Here is a 25,661-nt window from a genome sequence, read left to right as displayed (position 1 = left end):
AGGGCCTTGGCGGGCACACCTTAAAGAGGTAGAGAAAGAGGCATCATAGCTAAGTTCCTTTACTCTGTAGGCAGTCTTTGCTAAGGGCCTTGGCCCTCCTATGGGAATCTGTTTAATATCCAACTGGGATGCTTCTGCTGGTTGGCTGATGGGATGGGAGGATGCAAAGGTCCGCACTATGTCTCTGCCATTCCCCAGAGCATTCTTAGAAAGGCGTTTCGGCATGAGCCTTGAGGTGGCAGGATGCTTGCCCTCCTTCACAGGCGAGAAAAAGGAGACCCTGGGAAAAAATGGAGAGACCCCTTGCTCCCTGACACTGTTCTCTGAGGGGAGGGGTATGTTTCCTGGGCCTACCCACCAGCAGCAGCAACAAGATTGTGACTGAGCCTGTCTATGGGACTCACCTGGCTGTGGAGACCCTGTTTCTTTTGTCTCCTTGCTTGCTGGTCTTATCCTATGAGAAGCAGTGTAGCCTGTTGGTGAGATGCCCTGGGTTTGGAGTCTGAGTCAACCAGGTTTGAATCTTGGCCCTACCCAATATTACCTGTGGAGCTTGGGAGATGTGACTTAACCTCTCAGAGCCTCTGCTCCTCAGCAAGGGGGAGATAATAAGTTAGTAAGTTTGTGTGCTGGTTGAAGTGAGATAGTATGAGGATGACGTAAACAGATGACTGTCACCGAATGGCACTGGTTATTAAAGCTGTCTGGTATGACGGTTTTAACTCACACAGACACTGAAGAGAAAATAAACCAGATGTTCAAGAATGACAAAAGTCACAACATGGAAGAAACTAAAAAAGCAGGTTACCAAACCCTGTACTTAGCCCTGCCTGGAGGTGGGTCTGGAGTTAACTATTTGTTATCCAGAATGCTGCTGAAACTCACAGATGCTCTAGTCTTGCTCCTCTGTTACCATGGTGCTTCAGGGCACAGGATCTGTTTCCACATGTTCCATCTATTCCTGCCAACGGAGGCCAAAGCTGTTACTTTCTTGCATCAACTGAAATAAAAATGTTACAGGGACTTCTTGGCCCCTGTGTCTTACAATTCCAAACATCAAAGAACAGAGCCTCCCTTAGCACCACGTCTGTAGCAACAGCGATCTCTGCTCCTACTAGCTCCTGTTGTTCTTGGTGAGTGCTGGTTGCACAGATCTCAGTTCTGCTGAGTGCTTGCTTCAGGGCTCCGTGGCTATCAACGGACCTCTTTTGTCTGTTTTAATGGTTTTCAAAGAACATTTTAGTACTGAAATAATTACAGATGCGTAGGGAGTTGCAAAGGTCATTCAGAGAGAACCATGTAACTTTTATCTGCATCCCCAGTGATTATATTTTTGCATAGCTACTGTACAGCAGTGAACTCAGGGAACGGACATGGTGTTATAGGTTTGTATAACATCACAGTCGAGATCTGAAACTATCCCACCACTCAGTGATCTCCCTCTCACTGGCCCTTTCTTGTTACGTTCAACCCTCTGTCCCTGCCCTTCCCGCCTTGTCAGTCAGTCTGCCTTCTAACCTGGTATGCTAGTTAGGGTGAAAGAGTGTCATCAGCCACCGGCTGTTTTTCATGGAGAAAAAGGGTGTGTGGGGACATTTGGTCTCCTGATTAAATATCTTCTTTGGGTGATGGGGAATAGTAAGGTGTGTGGCTGAGGGTTGGGGTAGGGAGTGAGGCTCCCAGTCAAGACCTTCAGCTGTCTGAGGGTTAAAGTCCTGCCAAGAGCTGCCTGGGAGAGGCTCCCTTCCATCTGTGGGAGCCTGCCCTGCTATCTAGTATGTGTCCTTAGCGTCTGATCACAGTCGGCTCACTCCCACTGTCCAGGGTGGGGGTGGCGGGGGGGAAGCGCTATTCTTTTGCTCCCTGCCTTCCACTGTCTTACACCATTGATCGCAATCATTAGGGGCATCCCGCCCACATAATTTCTAGGCATTTCTTCTAGGCTTTATACATATCTCCCTCAGCTGGCCCAATGGTCTTCAGCACGGATCCAGTCTACACTTGGCTTGCATAGGGAGGCCAATGTTTCAACGATCACCTCTAAGGTGACCCTACTGACCTGTTCTGACTTCCTAGCAGGGTCAGTGAATGCTTGCTGGCTTTTCAGTTTACTTCTTGCATGTTTAATTGATGCTGTCTTCAGACAGGTGTGACATGTTTGGAGCTGTTCTTGGAGACTCTAAAGTCACTGCTTTCGTTTTTTTTTTTTTTTTTCCTTTTCTATGTTTCTTCTCAGTTCCCCTGTTGCCTGGCTCATTTTTTTTTTAATGATCTGCTATCAAGGGGAGTGGCCTGAGACAGCAGGTGGCCATGACAAATGAGCCTGTGTAGGCACTGGGTGGCTAGGATCCTTGAAGTTTCTAGTGACAGCTTTGGAAGCCACCATGTTCTATGTGGAAGTATTTCTAGTTTCCAAATCAGAAATGATTGTCAGTTCCTTGAGCGCTCCAAGTTCTTCCATTTGCTCTTGCTTCACTCTACCTCATGTGGTAGGACACTGAGTCGGGCCTGTTATTCTGTAATCCCTATGGCAGAGACTCAGGCAAAGCTTTACAAAAACAATACTGGTGTGACCCCAGGTGAGTCACTGTTCTTCCCTGGTTATCCTTAATTTCTGTATTTTCAAAATGAAAGACTACACAGTAATAATCCTTTTTAAATTTTTTCTTTTACCTACTTCCCTGGGGAAAGATAGGGCTTTGTGAGCCCCCACTCCCTTCCATGTGGGGATCTCAATGGGACCAATCGCATACAGGTCTTTTGACCGTAACAGTCATAGCTTCTGTGAGTTCATGAACAGGCAAATCTTTAGAATTCCTTTCAACTCAAGATTACTTCAAAGCACATAGGAAACTCCCTAGCTAGCTCTCCCCCTTCTAGAGCTGCTGCTTGGAAGCAGGCCAGGTCCTCCCTAGCTGCTAGCGTGCCCCAAGAGAGCTGTGAAACAGGCTTTTGTAACTCAGAGAATCCTTCAGTCTGGAATGCCACAGGCATGCACGACCTTCCAAAAATCCAATTATGTCAAACTCCAGGACAAACCGTCCAAAACATGCAAGCACATACATTCTACCTGTGTTGCAAACACACAACCCTTGTCTGTTACAAGGAAAGACCACCTCCATAAGGGGAGATAATGAAGAAGGAAGTGAGAGAAGAGGCCAGCCCCACCAGCAAGTATGAACCGGTGAGTGTGATCTGTGTGAGTGGGTGTGATCACTTATGAGAGCGTTGGGCGTAGCCATTTGTGCTCCCTGCTTTCTAGCCTCCTCTCCTCCCCAAACGTCGTTTTACCCCCACGCTGTCACTGTCCCTTAGTCGCTCTTTCTAGCTCTTTCCTGTTTGTCATTGTTCATTATTATATCATTATATTTATAATATAAGCATAACAGCGTTGCTTTGGTGCACAAAATCTTCGATTAAAATGTGGTGCAGAAGAACCTCAGGAAGATAAATTCATTTGCATCTGATTTCCTGAAAATAAGGAAAAAAGAAAGAAAGAAAAGACAGGCTGTCCCTCCAACAACATCCCACAGTCTTTCTAAAATAAAGCTTTTTTCCCCCCTTAATTATTCCTGAATGGACATCTTGGTCTGTTTCATATGCATGTGAAAGTGTTGATACTAATTAAGGAAAAAGAAAAACACAAGTAATTAGGAAGAATATTAAAAGTCTTTTTGTGTTTGTGTAAAGCCTCAGAGTTAAAAAAATGCTTCACCACAACTGATTTTATTTAGAGATTAAAACAAGCTATTGGAGGGATTGTATTACATCATGGCCCATGCTACAGAGGAGAAACTGGGGCTCACAGAGGTTAAGTTATGCTGCGCTTCCTTAGAGCGTACCATTCTACTTCTTCTTAAGGATTTGTTTGGTGCTGAGGATAAGACCCAGGGCCTCATACAGCCAACACAATCGCTTCAGGACACCCCCAGCCCGAGCCTAATGTCTAAACTTTAAATGTGATGCTCTGGGCCCAGGATTCGTTCTTGTTGTTGTTTTGTATGTATGTATGTATGTATGTATGTATGTATGTATGTATGTATGTATGTATGCATTTATGTATGTATATATGTATTACTTTTAATTGACAATTTTTTTCATACAATATATTCTGATTGCTGTTTCATACCCCCATCTTCTCCCAGATCCTCCCCACCTCCCCACCTCTCCAACTCCACACCATCTTTCTTGTTCTCTTTGGAAAACAAACAGGCAAAACAAACAAAAGCACAAGAAACACACACACACACACACACACACACACACACACACACACAGAGCACAGTGTACAACTCATAAAACTACAAATGATGAACCATAACATACAAGCAAAAGTCTGCTATGAGAAATAATGCCCAGACAAAGCAATATTAGACAAAAATATAATAATCTTTCAAATCACCATGGAGTTCATTTGGTATTGGCTGCTGGGCGTGGGGCCTCCCTTCAGTGAAATTTATATACTCAGTGAAACTCCATTGGAGGAAACTAAGTTTTCTTCTGTAAGCAGTTGTCACTTGGATCTAGCTTCTGGGTTGGGGATGGGAGCTCATGTCCACTTTCTCCTCTTAGTGCTGGGACTCCATGTGGCAGAGACCTCTGCAGGCCCTGCGCATGGTGCCACAGTTGCTCGAGTTCACCTGTGTGTCAGTCTCCTGTCTGGAAGACACCATTTCCTTGGTGTTACCCATCCTCTTTGGCTCTTACAATTCTTAATATGTCTTATGTATGACATCAGGGGCCATCTACACGTTCAAGTCTGTAGCTCTCCGATGGATAAGATAAATGTCATCTCCCACATAGGTGACCCTGGTTAGATTCACAGCTCTCAAAAAGAAGACAGGAATGAGGGAGAGGGACTTCTGGGTAAGTGGGGAGGAATATGGGTAGGAGGTGAACTAGAGAGAAGAGGGGGTTACAGTACCCTGAATTCTCTTTATGCTTCTATTATATAGCCAGGGTATCGATACAATCAGTGAATGTTATAAAAGCTAAGCTGCATTTCACCTTATGAAAAGCTATTGTGTCCATCGTTAGGAAGTGATTTCCATAACTCTGTGGATAGGGATCTTATCCTGCCTGTGCCCTTGGTCAGGATGTCTGGCTGTGATGCTAGTCGTGCTGTGCTTGGACGTGTATACAGGTCAGAGGACAACCTTAGGTCCAGTCCTCACGTTCCACAGTGTTTGAGACAGGTTGCTCACGACAGCCTGATATGGCTACATAGTCCAGCTAGCTGTTCTACAAATTTCCAGGGAGTCTCTTTTCTCCGCTGCTCATATGTCTGCTGGGGTACTGGGAGTATAGCACCTGGCTTTACATGGGTTCTAAGGCTCTGACCTGAGGTTCATGTACTTGCAAGGGCTTTATTCATTGAGCTAACTCCCCATGACCATTTATTCATCTCAGTGGCTGTTGTGGCTATTTACCTGCACAGCCCAGCCCTGATAGAGCCAGCTGCTCCCTGTACAAAGCCACCAGAGAAAGGTGTTTGGAGGAATAATGTCTTCCTGCATGGGGTCCCTTGAGCCAGCCTGACAGGTAAAGGTCACCGGTGTAGAGAGGGAGTTCCCATCTGTTGATACGCAAAGTCTTCACTCCAAAACTGAAATGCATATTTAATAAGCTGACTCTCTGCAACAAAGCAATTTAATTCACAGATAATTATGCAGATTCACTTCGCTCTCAGGGTGCCAGCGTCAGCCACAGTGTCCTCATTTTTTGGCACATTGAAAAACCCCAACAGCTGTCTCCAGCATTGACATTCCCAGAGATATGATTATTATTTTGGAAATGTCAGGGATCCAGAGTCACGTGAAGGCATCGTCTTTTCACTGGGTTGGCAGTTAAGATTCAGAACGCCCAGTTGAAATTGAATTCCATAGAAACAATGAAAAAAAAAACATTTTAATGTCTGTCCCAAGTATCTCATTGAACACACTTTTGCCAGTCATTTCATAAATACTAAAACTTAATTGGTTATCTCGTATTTTTATGTAGCAATAGTAGTTTCCATGGAGAATTATAATTTCTAATTGGTCATAGATTTTGGCTGAATCTTTTACTATGGGAGAAGGAGCCTTGATGATACATGTTTCCACTCTTGTACGTATGGCAAGAAGCACACATTTTGTCAATAAAGTCTAGTTTATACTGGCCTCCATTTTTGGCAATTATGTAAAGCAACTGTGCTTATCCTAGAGGGCTTGGGGTTTCTGAAAATTGATTGGCTGGGGTTGAACACGTGAGTGAAGTTGGACCAATCAGATCGGTTTCTGAGGACTGGGCTTCAACATCAAGACACCTGTTAATTTTTGGGAATGTTAATTGAGGAGATTGTTGGCAAGATACCCTTATTATCTCTCCCAGAAAGGAAAGAATGAACATACGAGGAAGAGATGGAGGAAGAAGAAGAAGAAAAAGAAGAGGGGGCTGATTGTTTTTCTTATAGTTCTGGCTTAAAGTTGAAAAATTGTAACTGGTAATGACTTTCTTGCAGGCCGAGTCCAAGACTGGACAGGAGCTCACCTGGCAAGTGAGTGCATAGGAGACCTAGGTCAATTAACTTCATAGCAGAGCCTTGAGATAGTTCCCTAACCTATGAATCCATGACTTCTGTAGTCACCCGAATGGATCGATCCACTCATCAGGACAGAGCCTTCACCATACCATAACGCTTCCGCAGGATCTCATAATGGGGATGGATTTCAGTGGAGTCTTGCAGGAGACAAACTATACTGGGATAGTACTCTGTCTCCTTTTCTGAGCTTGCCTGAGTAGGTTTTGGTACTTGAAACTAAAGGGAACACATCTGAGAAATGGTGCTTAATGGAGACAACACTTACAGAAACACAAGGGAATTATTTCCTGGAGTAACAGTATCCTTCTCTCCACAGCCACCCACATCCTAGCTATCCTTTACTTAGGACCAGATTAACTCCTATGGTCTCTGTCTTTATCTCTGTGAAGATCCGGATAGTGATTCAAGACATTTAAAAACTTTCTCACTTTCATTACATTACAAAGGAGTTGTTTTTCAACTGAAATTAGAATCCATAGAATTCTACCAGGAGACCACAGCTTCCTCAGTAACTGCACAGGAGACCCTATCTTCAAAAATATCAGTCTTTCCTCATAGCTCCAATTGGCAGCCTGTTCCTTTTTGACTGGAGGATCCTTTCAGGATGCTTTCCATAAACAGCAGGACAGAGAGCATGGCCTTTGCTGCAGTAATTAGCTGTCTGTCTGACTTCCTCAGCTCCATTTTGTGCACAGGTCATGCACAATGCCATCTTGGTGCTGTTGCCTGCTTTGGTCTGAATTGCATCTGAGCAGAGAGACTTTTAACAAATGCCTCTTAGGGCTCAGATGTTACCTTTAGACTTAGGGCTTTGGATGCTTGGTGGCTAGCTGGTGGTGCTGTTTGGGTAGTTTGTGGCACCTTTGGGAGGTGGTGCCTCACAGGAGGAAGTGGGTCTGCTGCGCACGTTTTAAAGGTTAAAAAGCCTGATCCACTTCCAGTCTCTTTTCTGCTTTCCATCTGCCAAGATGCTGAGAGTCAGCTCCTGCTACCACGGTCTGAGAAACTCCAGCTAAAGTAATAATGACGATATCATTTGAGAACATAGAAACGACATCACCTATTGAGCACTGACTGTCTACCAGGTATGAGATGGGCTCTTCATGAAGGTGGAACATACAATGCCAGGAAGACATGTAGTATTTACAGTTATTCCTTAAGGATGAGGTCATCACACCACAGACAATGAACTTGCTCCAGATGTGTATAAGGAAGCAGTGAAGCAGAGATCTCTACCTTGGAGGGGCACATTTCGACTCAAGCGTTCATGAGGAGAGTGTGGCTTCAGCTGGGTGATGATGGAGGAGCAGGGGCAAAGGCATGCTGGGAAACAAGAGTGGGATGTGTGGGGAAGGGTCTGGGTAGCCAGTGATGGGAAGCTCGAGAATTTGACTGTGGCCAGGCTGAGGTGGAGTTCATTACCTGCTGAGAACACTGTTTGGGCTTATAGTGCCTGGAAGGTATACTGTTAAAACACAGGCATGCCATGCTCAGACTCATGCGGGGGGCGAGGGGGGACAGAAACAGGACCACAACTGAAGCCCTGAGAGTGGGGACCCAGCCAGGAGGTGCTTGTGATCATGTTGTGCTTGGCCTCCATCTGAAGAGCTGTTCACTCCCTCTCTGGGGATGGATCCGAGCTGGCTGGTAAGTGAGCAAAGCTACTCTCAAGGGATTGTGTTTCTCAGTGACGGGCTGTTCTTCCTATAGATAAGCCAAGTTTGCCAAGCAGCCCACAGATTGTCCTGATCTATAAATAAGCTGTCTGTCTCCATTTACCCTGCCTCCTCCCTACTGTAGGTATGGCCTTTTCTAGATCTCAGACAGGCAGGGAGATGGCCTGAAGCCTCTGTGGGTGTGTGGGGCGGTGGAGCGACTCAGCTGCTGTAGAGGTGGGTACTGATGTTGCTGGAGGGTGCTGGTGGTGGATCTCAGTGTTCAAGTTGACCAGGATCTAGGGAGAGGAAGATGCTGAGAAACAGGCCTGGAGAGAAGGTCCTAGGAATCCTGACTCATCACCACTTTAGGCCCCTTACTTAGCTATTCCTTTTGCTTAAACATATTTATTCAATGACTCAGTTGGGTGCTCTGAATCCCTTTAAGAGTTTACTTGAAACCTTACCTTCTGCATGAATTCTACTGAGACCTAGTTTCTCAATGCAGACTGCTCTTACCTGCATCTCCCTCCCTGCTTCTACCTGTATCTCCCTTCCTGCTGCTGCCTGTATCTCCCTCCAAGCCTGCTTGGTTTCTCTTTGCCATCCGCTCTGTCCAATTTTCACAGGTAATGTCATCAGCTTGCTGTTTCTGCCTTTGCCCCTTGACCCAGCCTGTAAGCTCCCCACGGACAGGTTCTGTATCCGCTGTGTTTTCCGATCATTCCAAGATTCTAGAAAGTGTGATCCATAAATATTTGCTGGGTTTCTAAATGTGTGCTCATGTTCATGTGTGTGCTCACATGTTAGTGCATATGAGCAGAGTACGTGTGTGTGTGTGTGTGTGTGTGTGTGTGTGTGTGTGTGTAGGTGTGTGATGGTGTCAGGAGTCAATTTCAAATGTCTTTCCTGGTTGCTCTCTAACCTTAATTTTTTGAGACCCAGTCCCTCACTGAACCTTGGAGTTTACTGATTCAGGTAGGCAGACTAGCCAATGAGCTCCCGAGATTTTTCTTTCTGCCCACACAGCATAGCATATCATTTGTGTTTTTCCATACCATGCCTTTTACACTGGTATTGGGGATTTGAACTCAGGTTCCCATTGCTGGGGATCTGAACTCTGGTTCTCATGCTTGTACTGAACCATTTCCAAAACCCCTTAGTAAATAGTTAACACTTGTCTTTCTGACATTTTCAATTAGTTTCAATTAGTTTCAGAGATAAACTATTAAAAGGAAGGTATTTATGAAAAGCTGCGCATGATAATTTTTATTGTTCATGTTTGTTAATTTTCATTACATTTATTGATATATAATTTGTGTCTGTATTGGGAGAGAGAGAGAGAGAGAGAGAGAGAGAGAGAGAGAGAGAGAGAGAGAGAGAGTCATTGTGCCACAGTCCACAGTTTCTGGAATTGATCTCAGGTCACCAGGCTTGGTGGCAATCACCTTTCCTTGCTGAGCCATCTCACTGGCCCCTTTGTTATTTCAAATCAGGGTTTCTTTCTAGAGCCTGAATTCTCAGTGATCATCCTGCCTCCGTCTTGCAAGCCCTGAGATTACATGTGATCCAGGACACTGGGCGGCTGCTTCTTCACTAAACAAAGGGCCACAATCAAATTACCAAACGACTAGAGAACTCAAGAGTCTGGACGTTGATTCTCAAGCATTGGAGTGTCTCTCAGAAGACATTGGTACCCACACCAGGCAGCTCTGTTCGCTGGATATGTGTTATGAGGTTGTGGTGACACCTTTCAGTTTCTAGTAGCAAAATGAAGGAGGAAAATTATTTTATGCTATTATATTCATAATGAACTTTATTTCATCATATTTAGACAGGCATGATTTTAGTATGTAAAATGATTAAAGAGTATTTTATGTATTTTTCTGCCTGATTCTTAGAAATCTATGTGCCCTCTACACTTGATTTGTGACATTTAAAAAATTAACCTCTATTTTTACTTCATGGGTATGGGTGTTCTGTCTGCTTGTGTGTCGGCTTATCATGTGTGTTTAGTGACCATGGAGGCCAGACAAGGACGCTGGATCCGCTGGGACTGGAGTTACAGATACTAGTGAGGCCCTATGTAGGTGGTAGGCATCAGACCTGGGTCCTCTGGAAGAGCAGTCAGTCTTTTATACCCATTTAGCCATGTCTCCAGCTCAGGGTCTAGCCTCATTTAAAGTGCTCAATAGTCACAGACACTAGCAGAAACAATACCAGTCAAGACAGTTATAGGAGACTTTGGGTATTTACTTTCTTTTTCTTTGGGAGCTTTTGTGTGAATCAATGACCAGGACAATATAGAAAGTCTAGGAGAGAAACAAGATGAAGGCCGGAGCGTGTGTCACAAAGGGAGAGAAACTGGCAAAGACACGGGAAAACCTTGTTATAGATCAAGCATAGATATAAATCTTGGCAGTCTAGTGTGGGCATGCGTTTCACCTTCTCTACTGTCCAGGCAATGAGTAAAGTTAATATAGAAGTTTTATTTTATACAATTGCATTACTAAAAATGCAAATGAGGTCAGTTCACTCTTGAATGGCTAGTGGGAATGACAGACCTTTAACCCTTGCGGAAAGTCTTTGGGGGGAGATCTCGAAAGCACAATAGAAGACTTTATAGCCTGTTTTCGGAAGCTGTATTAGTTGAAATTTATATTTTAAAAGTAAAACTAAAAGGAAGGGGAAAGGATAATAATACTAAGTCACTATTTTTCAAACATTACCTACAAAGCAAAAGCTGGATTTGACCTAAATGAAAAAATGAAAGAATTACACCTATTTAGAAGGATCTGTCAAAGAAAATGTATCAAAATGAGAAACACTGTTGTTACAAAGATAAGGTAAAAGGAGTTGGATACATTCTACTTTTTATTTGTATTTTATTTTAATTTCTCTCTGTAAACATCCTTAGAAAAACAGTGCCAACCCAGGATGACATTTTTTCATTGTGGTGACATCTTGGTCTTTAAAAAAGTTTCCCATGCAGTGTTTGTTTTTGTGCAATGCCCATTCACAAAGATTCCAACATTAACATATTTTTATAAACGTATAAATTCTTTATAAACGCAAGAAGTCTCATGTGGAAGATGGAAGGCGTGGTGTGGGTTTGTTCATTCTGCGGTCAGGATTTACTTCGGCAGGGTTTAGAGAGGGTACAGCCCATTGCGGTAGGGAACCCAGTGCTGTCCGTGGTGGTGGGCGCCTAAGGCGGCTTGCTCATAACTTAGCAGATCAGGGAGCAGGCGACTGGACCTGAAGCTGGCTGCCTGAAACCCAGAAGCTGTCCCAACTCCTCTAGCTCTTTGGTAGCTTAGGCCCCACCTCTAGAAGCCCCCACAACTTTTCAGAACAGTGCCACCGTCTGGAGACTAAGTGTTCAAACACATGAGCCAGGGAGGGCATCTCCTCTTTAATGGGGATTAACTGACCTGTCATATATAAGGAATTCAGCATGAGGCCCAGCACAAGGAGGCCTGATAGATTGCGTTATTAATGTCACTAAAGTGCCTGCACATAATGCCCACAGAATGTTGTTATCCAGTCTCTAACCCTTTTCAGTGTCTGGTTCTAACATCTCTCAGCATCTGGTAATATATTCTGTAAATTACAGATGTGAAAAACAACTAGGGGGTGGCTACAGGTTGACCTCTTCTTGTGACACAACAGGCAGCTAAGACCATAAGAAGGGACTGTCTAGACCAAGGTCACCCAGCTTCTCTCTGAAAATCAGAACTAAAACCCTTTGTCACGGGAGTCAGTGAGATAGCTCAGTGGGCAAAGGAGCTTTCTTTCTTTCTTTCTTTCTTTCTTTCTTTCTTTCTTTCTTTCTTTCTTTCTTTCTTTCTTTCTTCCTTCCTTCCTTCCTTCCTTCCTTCCTTCCTTCCTTCCTTCCTTCCTTCCTTTCTTTCTTTCTTTCTTTCTTTCTTTCTTTCTTTCTTTCTTTCTTTCTTTCTTTCTTTCTTCCGTTGACTTAAAACTCCTGTTCCCCTTTCCTTGCCGCCTTCTTGTCAGGATCAAGGGGGATGTCACGTCTTGCCAAGCAGAGGGCTTGCAGCAACATGATTCAGCATTCCCCATACAAATGTAATTTCTAAATGGATTCTTCCTGAGAGGTGTGGCTCTCATGCTGCAGTCAGCAAACATAGCAGGTTTCCTGATGCCTTGCTTAAATGTAAGTGTGGCCAGTGACTATGTAGTGAGCCGATGTTAGTCCCGCATCCCTAACACGGTAGAACACCTGTGCACATGATGTCCTCAACAGGGGCAAGTGTCTTTGGAGGCAAGCAGCTCAGGGGTTGCATGGGGCCCGAGCACTGGTTACCTGGTGTTGTGCCAAGTTGGTTTTCTCTTCTGTAAAATGGAGTAATCATATGGCCTTGTGCTATTATTGTGAAGTGTCATGGAGCTAGCTCATGGGAGACATTGGGGTACACTTCTCATCCCAAACTGCTTCTAGCATTTGATGTGCCTTCTCTTCATTGGTACCCTATAGGGTGCCTGGCTCTGGTCCCAGTTATCTGTCACATCAGCTCTTGAAATCACCTCCATCAAGTGATGGAGAAGTGTTAAAGAAAAAACCATGGGGACTTTGGCCAGAGCTGCGTGATGCACCATGGGATCAAGTGTGGACCCTCATCTCTGCCCAATTCCTCAGTTTCCTCTACACAGGCAGAGGCTTGTAGATCCCGAGTCTTCCTTTGTATTTTTGTTTGTCATTCCAATCTCCTCCTGAAACTTGTTCAGGAATTGCCCCCAAGGTAAAACAGGAGCCCAACTGCTTTCTGGGTAGTGTGAGGAATTCACAGCTCTTACAGGCGTCTTGGATAATCTCTGCATTCTTACTTATGTTAGAAGTGTTCAAACGGTAAATAAACTAGAGTCAAATAAAGACCATGAACACCTCCTAGATCCTAGAGAATAATATCATTATATGTCTACATATATGGAAAATAGAGAAGTGTTACAGTTCACTCCCTTCTCACCCGTCTTGATTTGTTCCTACATAATCTATGACCAACAGCTTTCCATGTCAAATATTCATTTTCTGAATCATTTAAGAGCTGAGAGACATTTTTTCTATGTGACCATGGCCTATTACTGGACAGAGAGAACAGTGCAGAGCCTTGATCACTGTGAAACTTCCAGAAACACCTTGTTAGCTCAGTCTTCCATGCAGGCACTCAAAACTGTTTCTTCAGCTTAGCTTCCTGTTTTAAATGGGTGAGAAAAGGACTGTCCAATAAAACAGTTAAAAAGGGGGATATGTGAGATTATTGCTTCAGAGTCCTCTCACACGTTCTGTGTGTGCACATGTGTGTCAGTGTGTGGACATGTGTGTCTGTGGAGGTGCGCACAGTAGGCTAGGCTGGCTAGCCAGTCAGTGCTGGGATGACAAGTGTGTACTGTCACTTTTTGGTCCTTAGCTTCTGGGTATGAACTCAGATCCTCATGTTTGGAAGGCAAGCACTTGACTGACTGGTCCTTGTCTTTGGCTCATCGGTTTTCTTTACACCTTTCTAAGTCGTGGTAATCCACAGAGAGATCACTGGAAATGTTATCCAATGTCTTTCAAAAATAAGCATCCCGTTATATAGATCCCCGTATCCAATCCCCAGTCTTTAACACTTCTGATTGTTAGTGTCAATTTTCCTACCATGAGGTTCTTGTCTTTCTCTTCCCTTTTGACCTGGTCCTGATGCAGGAGGCCACTGATAAACTTGCTGCCATCTGCTGTGGGGTTTCTGCTCACCTGACCTTGTGAGCACTGTTTAAAGTCAAGTGAAGGTTTGGTTTGAGAGTCTTCCGCCTTGGGGGCAATGCTGATTCCCAAACCCATTTAATTCACTTCGAACCCTGGCCAACATCCCTTTGGAGACAGACAGTATGGAGATATTTAGGGACACTTGTGGCTTCTTAGATAATGGGACAAACTGTCTTGGTATAGCTTCGCAATTGTTTAACATAAAGTCACGTTTGGAAGAAAAGAGAAGCAGAAGAAAACAGTCTTGGATTCTACAAGATTCCAAGTAGTGAAGGCTGGACCCAGGCAGAGGCAGGGGTTCAGTGACCAAGAGTATTAAAATGCGCTTGTGCCAGGTACTGTTTGACGGGACACTGAGAATGGAAGGGAGAGCTGACTGAATGTATACATTTATAAGCCGCACCTCTAGGCAGTTTCCTAAGAAGGGTCTGGTGTTAGCTGACAGGCAATATAGGTATGCCGAGGGGTGTGTGGAGCCTGGATGGGTGGGCGGGGACTGGAGTCATGCTGCTACAAGCCAAGGAATGCCAGCACCCTCCGGAAGCTGGAAGAAGAGATGAATTACCCTGTACTGGATAATTCTCCTACAAAGAGCAAAGCTTGGTCCATAACTTGACTTCAAGCTTCTGGCCGCAGACTCTGAGAGAATACATTTCTGTTGTCAGCCACGAGGTTTCTGGCTAATTTCTTGTGGCAACCTAACCTTAGGACATTGGCAGCGTGAGTTGACAATAACTAGTACTAGTTAGTTTCTTACCCCTCAGGACAAACCAGGCATTGTGACTGTCATGAGATTAGCTCATCTCATCTTTTCAGCTCTATAGATGCTATTGCTGTTGTCACCTGCAAAGGACGGGTCAGCATGCTGTGTTTGAGGAGACGCAATGATTTGTGCACAGCCCCCTGGGAGGCCAGGGGCGGCGGCGGCAGCGGGAGTCAGGATGCACTTTCGGAATTTCAACTAAAGTCCTTTACCCATGGAAAAGAGCATACACTCTCCTGCCTTTCGTAGACTCAGGACGCAGGGCCTGAGATCCGGCAGCAGGAGTAGGCTGGCCTTTGCTCTGCTGTACCTTTTCTTGAAGCCTCATTTTTGGTGTATGGTTTCAAGTATTTCTCGGTATCATGCCATGATCTCCTGAGCTTTTAAAAGTGGGTGGGGCTGTAGGGCAGGTGGTCTTGAGCGTGTAAGTCAGGATTGCAGTGAGAGGGTGGGAGTATGGGGGAGAGGAAGCAAGTGGAGATCTACAAAGACATCTAGTAACTTCTGTTTCAGTGGCAGTGCCTGTGGAAAGGCCCTTGTTATAACATCCAGAAGATGTGGGGATTTCAGATGAGACCTATCTCCAGCCTACTTGTGTCTGTGGGAAAAAACAGTTTTACTTTTCCATGTCTCAGTGTCTTCATTGATAGAATGGAATCAAATCCTGTTCCGTTTGCTTCACTATTGTGCGAGTCAAGTGGAAATCTATTCATGCGAAACTGTTCTACAGAAAGACTTGACAAGAATGTAAATGGGCGAAGATAATCATGGCAGCCTGTTCTGTTCCGGCACAAACAGAAACAAATACCTACCCCCCCCCCAAAGGACCAAACAGCAAATACAAAAATCAAAGTCATCCAATGAACCTGGGAATGATTTTGTATCATCTGCTGGATGGAAAGTTGTGTCACCATTAATAAGAATAGTTCTGAAATATGCCTAACTCCATGGGAAAGTGCTTGAACATTGAACATATGGGAAGAAAGTAATCTAAGAATCTACTCTATAATGTGTAAAATCACTTATAAACACAAAACTATCCTCAAAGAAGACAGAAACACAAAACACAGAAAAGCTATGATTTATAAGCAAATCTGAAGTGTTTGGAAAGGAAAGCAATAATGACTGTTGTCCAAGTGATGACCACTGGAGTGTGAGTTCCTGAGGGGTAGGTATCATGGTGGTCTACACTGGCTGATGTGCAGGAAGCCTTCTCTGAGTCATCTATACCAGCAGAGTCGTTACAGTGGCCATCAGCAGGGGTCACTTCTATTTCATGGACTGTGGAGCTGATGGAAAGAGTCTATTACTGTCTAAGGTTCCTTGCAGGGAATATCAATGGTGGCAGGCTCCAAACTCCCTTCACAGGTTAGTGTTATCTAGACCACACAGGGATGTCCAGCAGGCATTACAAATGGGGAGGGGACAACTTATCTCCATCACTTTGGTCTCCCTATCTCTGTCACCCAAAAGTTCTCTAGTCTCCAGACTTTATGGATATGCTGTTACATGACATGGTGAAGGAGAATTAAATTTATCTTTGGGGTTAGGTTTGTCAATCTATTGACATGAACTAGTTATTGTTCTGGATTATCCTCGTGGCCCTAAGATAATTTTTAAAATTCCTATGAGATTTGGAAGGCTGGAAAAAAGAATGAGAGAGGTCACCATGAGAAAGAAAGACTCCTCCTGCTGGCTGTGGGGGTGGGGTGGTGGTGGTGGTGGAAAAGGGAACCTAGGAATGTCAGGACTTCTGGAAGTGGAAGAGAAAAGAAAACAGGTCCCATTTTCTCCCCACCTCCCAGAGTATCCACAACAATTCAGGTCTGCCAGCATCTTAACTGAGGCTGCAGAGATTTAGTTTGGTCTCTGGTCTCATTGTTAGGAATATATATATATATATATATATATATATATATATATATATATATATGCATTAAATGACTCATTTGTGGCACTGCAGATGGCAGCATCAGGCTGGGTCACTCTGAAACTCAGACATCATGGTGGCCTCCTCAGGGAGGGGAGATATGTGAAGCACTTTAGCTTGAAATTTGTCATCCTGCTCAGTGTAGCTGCTTGCTAATCTAATGAGTAATGTATGCATCGTCTCTGACTAACACTCTTAAGTGAAGAGTTTCTTGCTCAAGCCACAGTGAAATCTAAATAAGGCCTTAAGGATTTATACCCATGGTGGACAGATGCCTGTGTGAATCCCCTGATGTGGGAGTCATCCTTATTTCATGGCTGAGGAAAATGAGGGATTGAAGACCAAGGCCCAGAGTGGACAGCAGATTGAAAATGGAATCCCCAGTGCCTGGCCCAGCTTTTCTCTATCCCGGGTACTCAGATCTGACTTGCTGCTTTCTTCTCGAAGGTGATGAAAGGATACCATCTTTTTTCTGTAGAGACTTGGACTCCATGACACATGCCTCCCAGTCAGTTCCCATATTAAAGACCACACACATAGGCGATGCTGGACACTATCTTTAATTCTCATTAAACCACACACAGAGGAAACGCACGCCTCTGCTAAGTTCTTCTAGCGGCAAGCCTGCTTTTGGGGCTAAGCAGACTTTCAAGGAGCCCTGCCTTTGTTTTGAATCCTTTGAGAAGTACCCCCTTTCTCAGAAACCCAAAACTCACTTTAAAATTGGTCAGTACTGGAATTTATTAAACTTCCAGTGTCCAAATGGTCTTTGATTTGAAGTTAAAAGACAGAAAAGCCAAAAACCCATAATTCTTCAACTACAAAGGTGAGAAACACATGGTTATTTTTGATGTATATGAGAGAAATCAGCTAGACTGTTGGTAAAGGGATCTCTCTCTCTCTCTCTCTCTCTCTCTCTCTCTCTCTCTCACACACACACACACACACACACACACACACGCAGAGCATACACAGAACACATGATCAAGTTCCCCTCGGCTTCCTCTCCCTTTCCGAAGGCAGGTTTCAATTCCTGGGAACATCTATATTGCTGCCCTATATGGGAAATATTATTACTTTTTGTATTTTGGTCAATAAAGTCCTCCAACTACCATTCACACCCCCCACCCAATTGCAAATAACATCACAAAAAAGTCTGCAATGTTGAAGCAGCCATGGAATGCAGAAGAAAAGACCGGGTCTCGAAGCCAGAAGACTAGAACTTCCCCAAGGTCACGCATTCAACGTCTTTCCTTGTTCTAGGAATCCACTTGCAATTGCAAATAACATCACAAAAAAGTCTGCAATGTTGAAGCAGCCATGGAATGCAGAAGAAAAGACCGGGTCTCGAAGCCAGAAGACTAGAACTTCCCCAAGGTCACGCATTCAACGTCTTTCCTTGTTCTAGGAATCCACCTACGCAGGTACTCAAAACCCACTTAATGGACAAATTGATGGGCATCCTGGGATTGTCTGTGCAACCAACTGCATGTGAATCTGAGAGCACTGGGGCGTCAGAAGGGCGAGTGTCTGGGATATTTTAATATTTAGTATTTCCAGACTCAGCAGGCAGTGGGCTAAATCTGTCCACTGATGGGCAGGCTTGAATTATGAAACCACTCACGTAGGTAGAGAGGATGCCCTGAGCTGGGGGAAATTGTTGCTATGGGTGTTTGCTCAAGGCGGCTGGGGGTGGGGCTGCTCAGCTGGGGGCTGGGCAGGTGACATAAAAACAGGTGAACGATAAGAGTGGGGATATGGACTGGGTCAATGGGGGTGTTGGTGGCAGCCTTCCAAATTCCGTAAGCTCCAAAAATGTGGGAGCGGAACCTCTAAAGGAAGGAGGCCACACAGTCAGTAAAGTCCAGCTTTCTGTAGGGTTAGGCAGCGAGGTTGCCCCCTTGTGGTTAAGGGGTTGAAGAGAGAGGAGTTTATGGGCCAATTTCCATCTGCCAGATGTTCTTGAAGCCTCCATCCACCACAGCTGTCCCAGGTGGTGATGCGCCCACGAGGCTGAAGGTTTGGAGCCAAGCGTGATCCTCAAGATAAGAAAACCCTGAAGGTTGGATGTAGGACTACTGCGGGTGGAGTGGATTTATACTTGGGCTGGCAAAGAGGAGGCAGCTAAATGTGTATATTAAGATTTGACCCAGCACGTAAATAATAAGTATTTGTCAATGTTCTGACTGTATCAGATGTAGTGCTAAGCACATCACACATAGTACTAGCTGCTCTTCCAAAGGGCCCAGGTAATTCCCAGCCCCACATGGCAGTTTATAACTGTCTATAACTCCAGTGCTAGGGGATACAGCACCCTCACACAGATACTCATGCAGGCAAAACATTAATGTACGTAAAAATAAGTAAATCTCTAAAGAAAAATAAACCCTGCTTCTTAATGAGTGTCAAGTGCCTGTCTGGCATTAAGCAGTGCACAGCTGTAAACTATCACAAACATTATAATACCAATATGTTACTTTAAAGTCTTTGCTTTGAATCTCATCTATAAATCTAGGAACAATGACATTGAACAAGCAGGGTTATTGTAAGGAATTGAGAAAATATGTGTGATGTGCTTAGCACTACATCTGAGACGAAAGGATGGACCATCTAGAGACTGCCATATCCAGGGATCCACCCCATAATCAGCTTCCAAACGCTGACACCATTGCATACACTAGCAAGATTTTATCGAAAGGACCCAGATGTAGCTATCTCTTGTGAGACTATGCCGGGGCCTAGCAAACACAGAAGTGGATGCTCACAGTCAGCTATTGGATGGATCACAGGGCCCTCAATGGAGGAGCTAGAGAAAGTACCCAAGAAGCTAAAGGGATCTGCAACCCTATAGGTGGAACAACATTATGAACTAACCAGTACCCCGGAGCTCTTGACTCTAGCTGCATATGTATCAAAAGATGGCCTAGTCGGCCATCACTGGAAAGAGAGGCCCATTGGACACGCAAACTGTATATGCCCCAGTACAGGGGAACACCAGGGCCAAAAAAATGGGAATGGGTGGGTAGGGAAGTGGGGGGGAGGGTATGGGGGACTTTTGGGATAGCATTGGAAATGTAATTGAGGAAAATATGTAATAAAAATATTAAAAAAAATAGTTTCCTTAGTCTTGCAAAGGAGAGTGAAAGTCCAGATAATTTGGCCATGCAAAAATTATAAGTGAAAGACAGTGCTATTTTGTCCTGACTTCCCAAATGCTCAAGCTATAAAATATTTAGTATTGGTTCCAATGCATCTTCTGTTGAATTGAAGATCTTGTTTAGGTTTGGCACCCGGGCAACAGCTGTACTTGTGATTCCACAGCATGATGTTTTCTGGATGCCACAGATGTGCTGTGTCCGTGGAGGGGTACAGATATAAGGCAACAACTCCTCCCTGGAGCCTCTCGTGGGGCTTATCCCTGCTCTGAAAGGGCTCCTTTAAAGGTAAAGTCAAGTCCATTATTTTCAAGTATAAACCTGGTTACTGAAATTTCTAGAAGGGAGCGAATTCATGCAATCTGTTAGGAGAGCATTCGGGTTAGAAATTTAAGACTCAATTATTCAGAAGGCTTAGGGATTTTGCCAATCATGATATGATCTTGGAGAAATGTCCTAGCAGTTCTAACATTTTATTTCAAATATATCAAATGGGCTTAGTAACTGCCAGGAGTGTGCTGAGCTGCAAATAGTGGGAAACCCAATAGAAACTGATTTCTGATGGGAGGTAGAAAATATAAGTTAGTGTCAGTGACTAGAGAATGGCGCTTGGGATCCAGAGCTGGCTTCTATTCCTGTGTGCTGGTCCTTACAGGGAGAAGATAGTGGCTATGCCTTCTATTCCTGTATGCTGGTCCTTACAGGGAGAAGATAGTGGCTATGCCTTCTATTCCTGTGTGCTGGTCCTTACAGGGAGAAGATAGTGGCTATGCCTTCTATTCCTGCGTGCTGGTCCTTACAGGGAGAAGATAGTGGCTATGCCTTCAGACAGAAAGAAGATGTAGGCAAAGGGCAGGATCAAAGGAAAATGCTGACTGAGATAATTCTCCATGATTTTAGGGAAGCAACACATTTCTTGTAGCCCCACCTCTACCCCCACAATCTTGTTCTTATATCTTATTTTCCAGAACTGAACTACGTCCACCAAGCTGCAAAGGATCCTGGGAAGGCGACCTTCTTTATCTGGGTGGTTTCATCTCTGAATGAAATGAAAGTCCTGTAGGTAAAGAAGAACAATAACTAGAAGAGGACCTAAGTCTCCTTTTGCATCCTGGACAAACTGGGCTATCATTTGTTGATCTAGTACTCGGCAATCAGTATAAGCTCATTTGGCTAGTCATTCACTTTAATTCCTGCACAAACACAAAGCAGGTGTGTGGATTCTTATTTGTAGAGAAACTGAGGCACAGAGAAAATCAGGCAGGTTCACATAGGCAAAGTGCGATAAATTATCCCTAGTACTTCTATCTGCTGGGTTCCAAAACTGTGAAGGAGGACTCAAGTCAGTCTATTTTTTGTTAATAGCCTCCAAGAAAGTAGTTGAAGGCATTCTCTACCCTCTCACTCTACAGACCTGAGAAAGGAAGTATGAACTCCCATGGAGATGTTTAGGGTCTCTAGAACTCTTGTTGAGATCTCTGTCCCCCAGCAAAGTTCTCAATGTTTCCTGATTTCTGAGAGCTGAGCTTTGAGGTCTGCCCTTCCTGGAAGGCTCCACGCATCCCTGCAATTAGACTCCTTCCTCACTATTAGCCTGTTGGTAACTTTGTGTGTGCCAGATACACCCATCTGAGGGAAATAGAGCTGGGCTCAACTGCCTCTTATTCTCAGGAGCAGAAATGATCCAATACTTGGCCTTTGAGCAAGGGGTGATGTCAACAGTCAAGAAACGCAGCATTGGGAGGCTGGTGGCTGTGCTGAATCCTACCTTGACACTTACTGGCTATGTGACTGGTTTGTTTCTTCATTAGCCCTTAGCTACTTAGGTGCAACAGGAAAGAAAACAATCAAATTCATGTCACTGAGTTGTGAGGAGTAAGATACAGGGGCACTTAGAAAAAGGAATGCCACATGGCTGACGTCACGGGGACCTTGGTCAGCGTGGTAGTTTGAATGAAAGTGGCCACCACAGACTCATAGGAAGTGGTACTATTAGGGTTTGTAACTTTGTTAAGTAGGTAGGGCTTCATTGGATGAAGTGTTGGTCACTTGGGGGCGGGCTTTGGGGTCTCTATGGTCAAGCCAGGCCTACTGGCTCAATTTTCTTCTTGCTGCCTGTGCATCAAGATGTGGAACTCGTAGCTACCTTGCCAGCACCATACCAGCTGCATGCTGCCATGCTTCCTGCTATGATGATAATGAATTAAACCTATAAACTATAAGCCAGCCCCACTTAAATGTTTTCCTTTATAATAGTTGCTGTGGTCATGGTGTCTTCTTATTGCAATAGAACACTAAGAGTGTTTGTGGAACATCTTTCAGACTCCTTTCTGATCAATGTGCTTCTTCAGGTTCAGGCTTTTGAATTCTGAAAGCTAGGTCTCTAGGATTGTTCTTTTTAGTGAAGACTACAGTTGCCAATGAATTCCTTGGGTTTTGCTGTTCAAGTGGAACCAGAAGATTTGTTAAGCTCTAACTTTCCTGCCTTTCTGAAGACAGTGTAAACTGAACCCATGCAGTTGTGTTGATGTGAAGACCCTCTATCAGTCAACTAAGGAAGACAGGCTGATAAACTCTAAGGAGCTTTCTCCTTCAGAGTCAAGGCTGAGCCTGCAGGTTTTACATCCACCATGTTCCTCAGAGCTGACTCTGTCCCAGGGATAAGAGGGCAACCTTCAGAAGCAGGCAAGCAAAGGGAACAGTGACATATTCCTGGGACTCCATCTGGTTTTGGATTATGCACACCTTCCTTCTCATTATGCTTATTCCCTGCATGTAGTGTGCATACATCCCTCTCCAAGCAATGCCTCTAACAACCCCTGACTTGCATCTGCACAGGGCTGCAGGTGTACTCTTCCAAACAAAAGGGTACATTTCTCCTCTCCTAACAACGATCAAACTGAGTTTCTGTTAAAATATTTTCTCAATGTATCCGGTTTTGAAGACTAGAAAGGCCAGTTTTGGCTGAATCGATTTTGGATTCATGTAGAGTAAGGCACAACTGGGACCTCAGTTGTGTACTCTTCGGGAGAAGCATCGTTTTACCATGGAACGCCTATGCACAAGTGTGTGGGCATATGATTAAAATCAGATGCGTTATGGGAAAGGACACAAAAACCCCTAGCCTTTCAATCAAAACAGAGGATCACCTTACTATCTATGCCTGTTAGTAAGCAAACCCCTCCTCCTGAGCTCCATAAAGGGAAGCTTCAAACAGTAGCCGGCTGCTAATTTCAACGGCGTATTCCTAATCTGTGTATCGCTTGCCTCTGGATAAAGTTTTCTTGCTACTTTTGCTAATCTGGTCTAGCTCTTACTTTCCTTTCTTTGGATAAGAGGCCAAGAACCTAGAAACACCCATCTTAGACCCTGGGTGCTGGCTACACTTTGTCAAATAAAGACCCGCTCCACCGGTCTTTCTTTGATGCCAGCTTTGTGACCTAAGTATGTGAGGTCAATGCCTCTGTGTCATGAGATCAGCTAAGCCCCTGCCCTGGTTTTGGCTTTGGTTTCTCTTTCCTCTCTAAGAAGTGTCTCTGGGGCCCCTTTCAACTCTACAGTTTTCTAACACTCAGGAGAAGATGTTTTTTGGGCTTGGGAAGCAGCGTGCCTTGGAGGTTTGGGTCTTGACTTATTCTGTTTGAAGACTGCTCTAATTTATTGGTCCTGGTAATGATGCTGAAAACATAAACCCAGAAAGCAGCGACTGAGATTCCATTTTCCCGTCCAAATTCGGTGCTTAAATAAAATTCAGTCGCATGGAGCAAACACGGAAGAGTAGAAATGGATAGGGTTTCTCCTGTCTTTGGGTCCCAGAGGAGGCTGTTAACAGCAGGATCTCTCTCCAACCATATGGGCTTCTGGCTTAGAGAGCCAAATAGGCTCAGAATAGAGAAACCAGTTGCCTAAATCAGGCTTGCCTGCTTGCTGTGACGTTAGCTTATTCTCCCAAGTGACTATAGCTGGGAGACCAGGCAAAGATGGGGAAGATTAACCACACTGAGAGGCTCTCAGACGGGAACTGATTGGCCTGATGCTTCCAGTCTCAGCTCAGGGCCGGTTGGGAATACAGCATTCGCTGACTGTGGATGTGAGACTTTCCCCTAGAGCAGGGACAGTGCAGAGGTTGCTGGCACAGGGGTAGACAGCAGGCTATCTCCCTTCAGAGTTCCGTCAACTTTTTAAGTGCTATAAACAGTCTCAACTCTCATCTGCCACCATGCTTTCCTTATGGGAAACAGCCTTGGCTTCTCTGGTGAGTTTCTGTCCTTATTCCTCCACTCTTAGCGTCCATCTTTTGGAAGGACAGTGCAGTGGGGTGAAAGAGTCATGGCCTTTGGACTCAGTCTTGGTCCTATTGCTCATGACAGCAGGGACTTTTATGCATTTATTGACCATCCTAAGCTTCTGTTTCCCACTTTTGAGATGGGTACAGTCATGGCAAACACAGCATTACTGAGAGAATTGGATGAAGTACAAAGGGTTTATTTGATGAATCAAACCACCAAGAACAAAACATATACAAAGTAATGTTATTCCTTCCTTCCTGTCCTACTGATCATACTTTATATTTCTTATGTCTTAGAATTTGGAGAAACACACACACACATACAACATACACACACACACACACACACACACACACACACACACACACACACACAGGTCTAGGATCAACCCTAGCCCTTTGAAGGTACCTGGGCTGAGTCACTGTGCAGTATGAGGAGCATGATGCTCTTCAGGAATTGCAGAACAGGATTTTTCTACCCTCAGCCTAGCGTTGTTGCTGTTCCTTTCCTTGGATCTGAAAGCCAGGCCATTGTTAGCAATTTTAGTCAGCCATAGGCTAGGTGCTTCACCAAAATTTTTGCATTGGATCCCATCCATGTTCTCAGATATCTCCACAGGTAACTTAACAGGAGGAGAGGCCTCTTCTAGGCTTGAGGGGGGAGAGATGGATAAAGACAGCTGGGAACCAGAAGGACCAGGTCAGACTTGAGAGACTGTCTGCTGGGTTTCTCAATCCCCTTTAGCAACGCTGAGGCAGAGAGACAGGTAGCCAGTCTGAGAAGCACTTGGTGACTAAAATCCAAGACATTGGGTCATTCTAAGGTGATGGCATCAAGCGAATTGTGCCCATCTGTGGGGTGTGGTGGAACTGGTGTTTGTGCTGAGAATGGCTGTTGGGAGTCTTCTCCTGCTTCTCCCTCCTAATTATATTTCACAAAGACTCTCAACCTGTGTCTTCTCAGGTTACCCCAGAAAGCATCAGTGGACAACTCAGGTATAGCGCCAGGCTTCTAGTGTGTCTTTGCTATAAGGTTGCTCTTTGGCCCATGGAGGCTTAACCTCACACGGAGTAGGCAGGGCCAGAAAGCTAATGGCGCTGTCTCTCTCCTCAGTATAGAAGGGCAGCCATCAGTAGCTCAGATGGCCACTGATGGGTCAGTTCTGAGGTCGTCCTGCTCTGTTCTTTGAGTGTCTCCTGTGCAAGGGGACCCAGTGTCTACAGTGACCACACACTTAGCATGTCCTTTGGCTACTTTCCCCGGTTCCTCCTCTGTGCTCACCCTACAGCATAAATCAGATGGACCCAAACCCTTGGGTGAGAGTCCGATTCTGTGGGGGAAGTAAGTAGATGTATTTCTCCAGGCTCATCTGGCTCAAGGGAGTTTTACATCATGTCTACATATGTTACGTGAGGCATAGCAGATAGTATTCTCTGGGGATACATAATGGAGTTTTCTATAATTTCACTGTGGGAGCAATCTCTCTCCTGGAATGAATATATATACATACATACATACATAC

General features: G+C 44.6%; 1 long non-coding RNA gene across 1 annotated transcript in view; it reads left to right on the top strand.

The window, feature by feature from the left end:
• The first annotated feature begins 2,975 nt into the window (after positions 1 to 2,975).
• Positions 2,976 to 25,661, top strand: part of Gm35682 — an 82,007-nt gene continuing 59,321 nt past the window's right edge. The window contains exon 1 of the long non-coding RNA XR_384108.2: positions 2,976 to 3,184. This is a non-coding gene — a long non-coding RNA (predicted gene, 35682). The remainder of the gene's footprint in view (positions 3,185 to 25,661) is intronic.

The sequence above is a fragment of the Mus musculus genome, chromosome 15, assembly GCF_000001635.26.
Source record: "Mus musculus strain C57BL/6J chromosome 15, GRCm38.p6 C57BL/6J".
NCBI classification, from domain to species: domain Eukaryota; kingdom Metazoa; phylum Chordata; class Mammalia; order Rodentia; family Muridae; genus Mus; species Mus musculus.
Note: the sequence above shows the minus strand (reverse complement) of the source record. Positions and strands in the feature narration are given on the sequence as shown.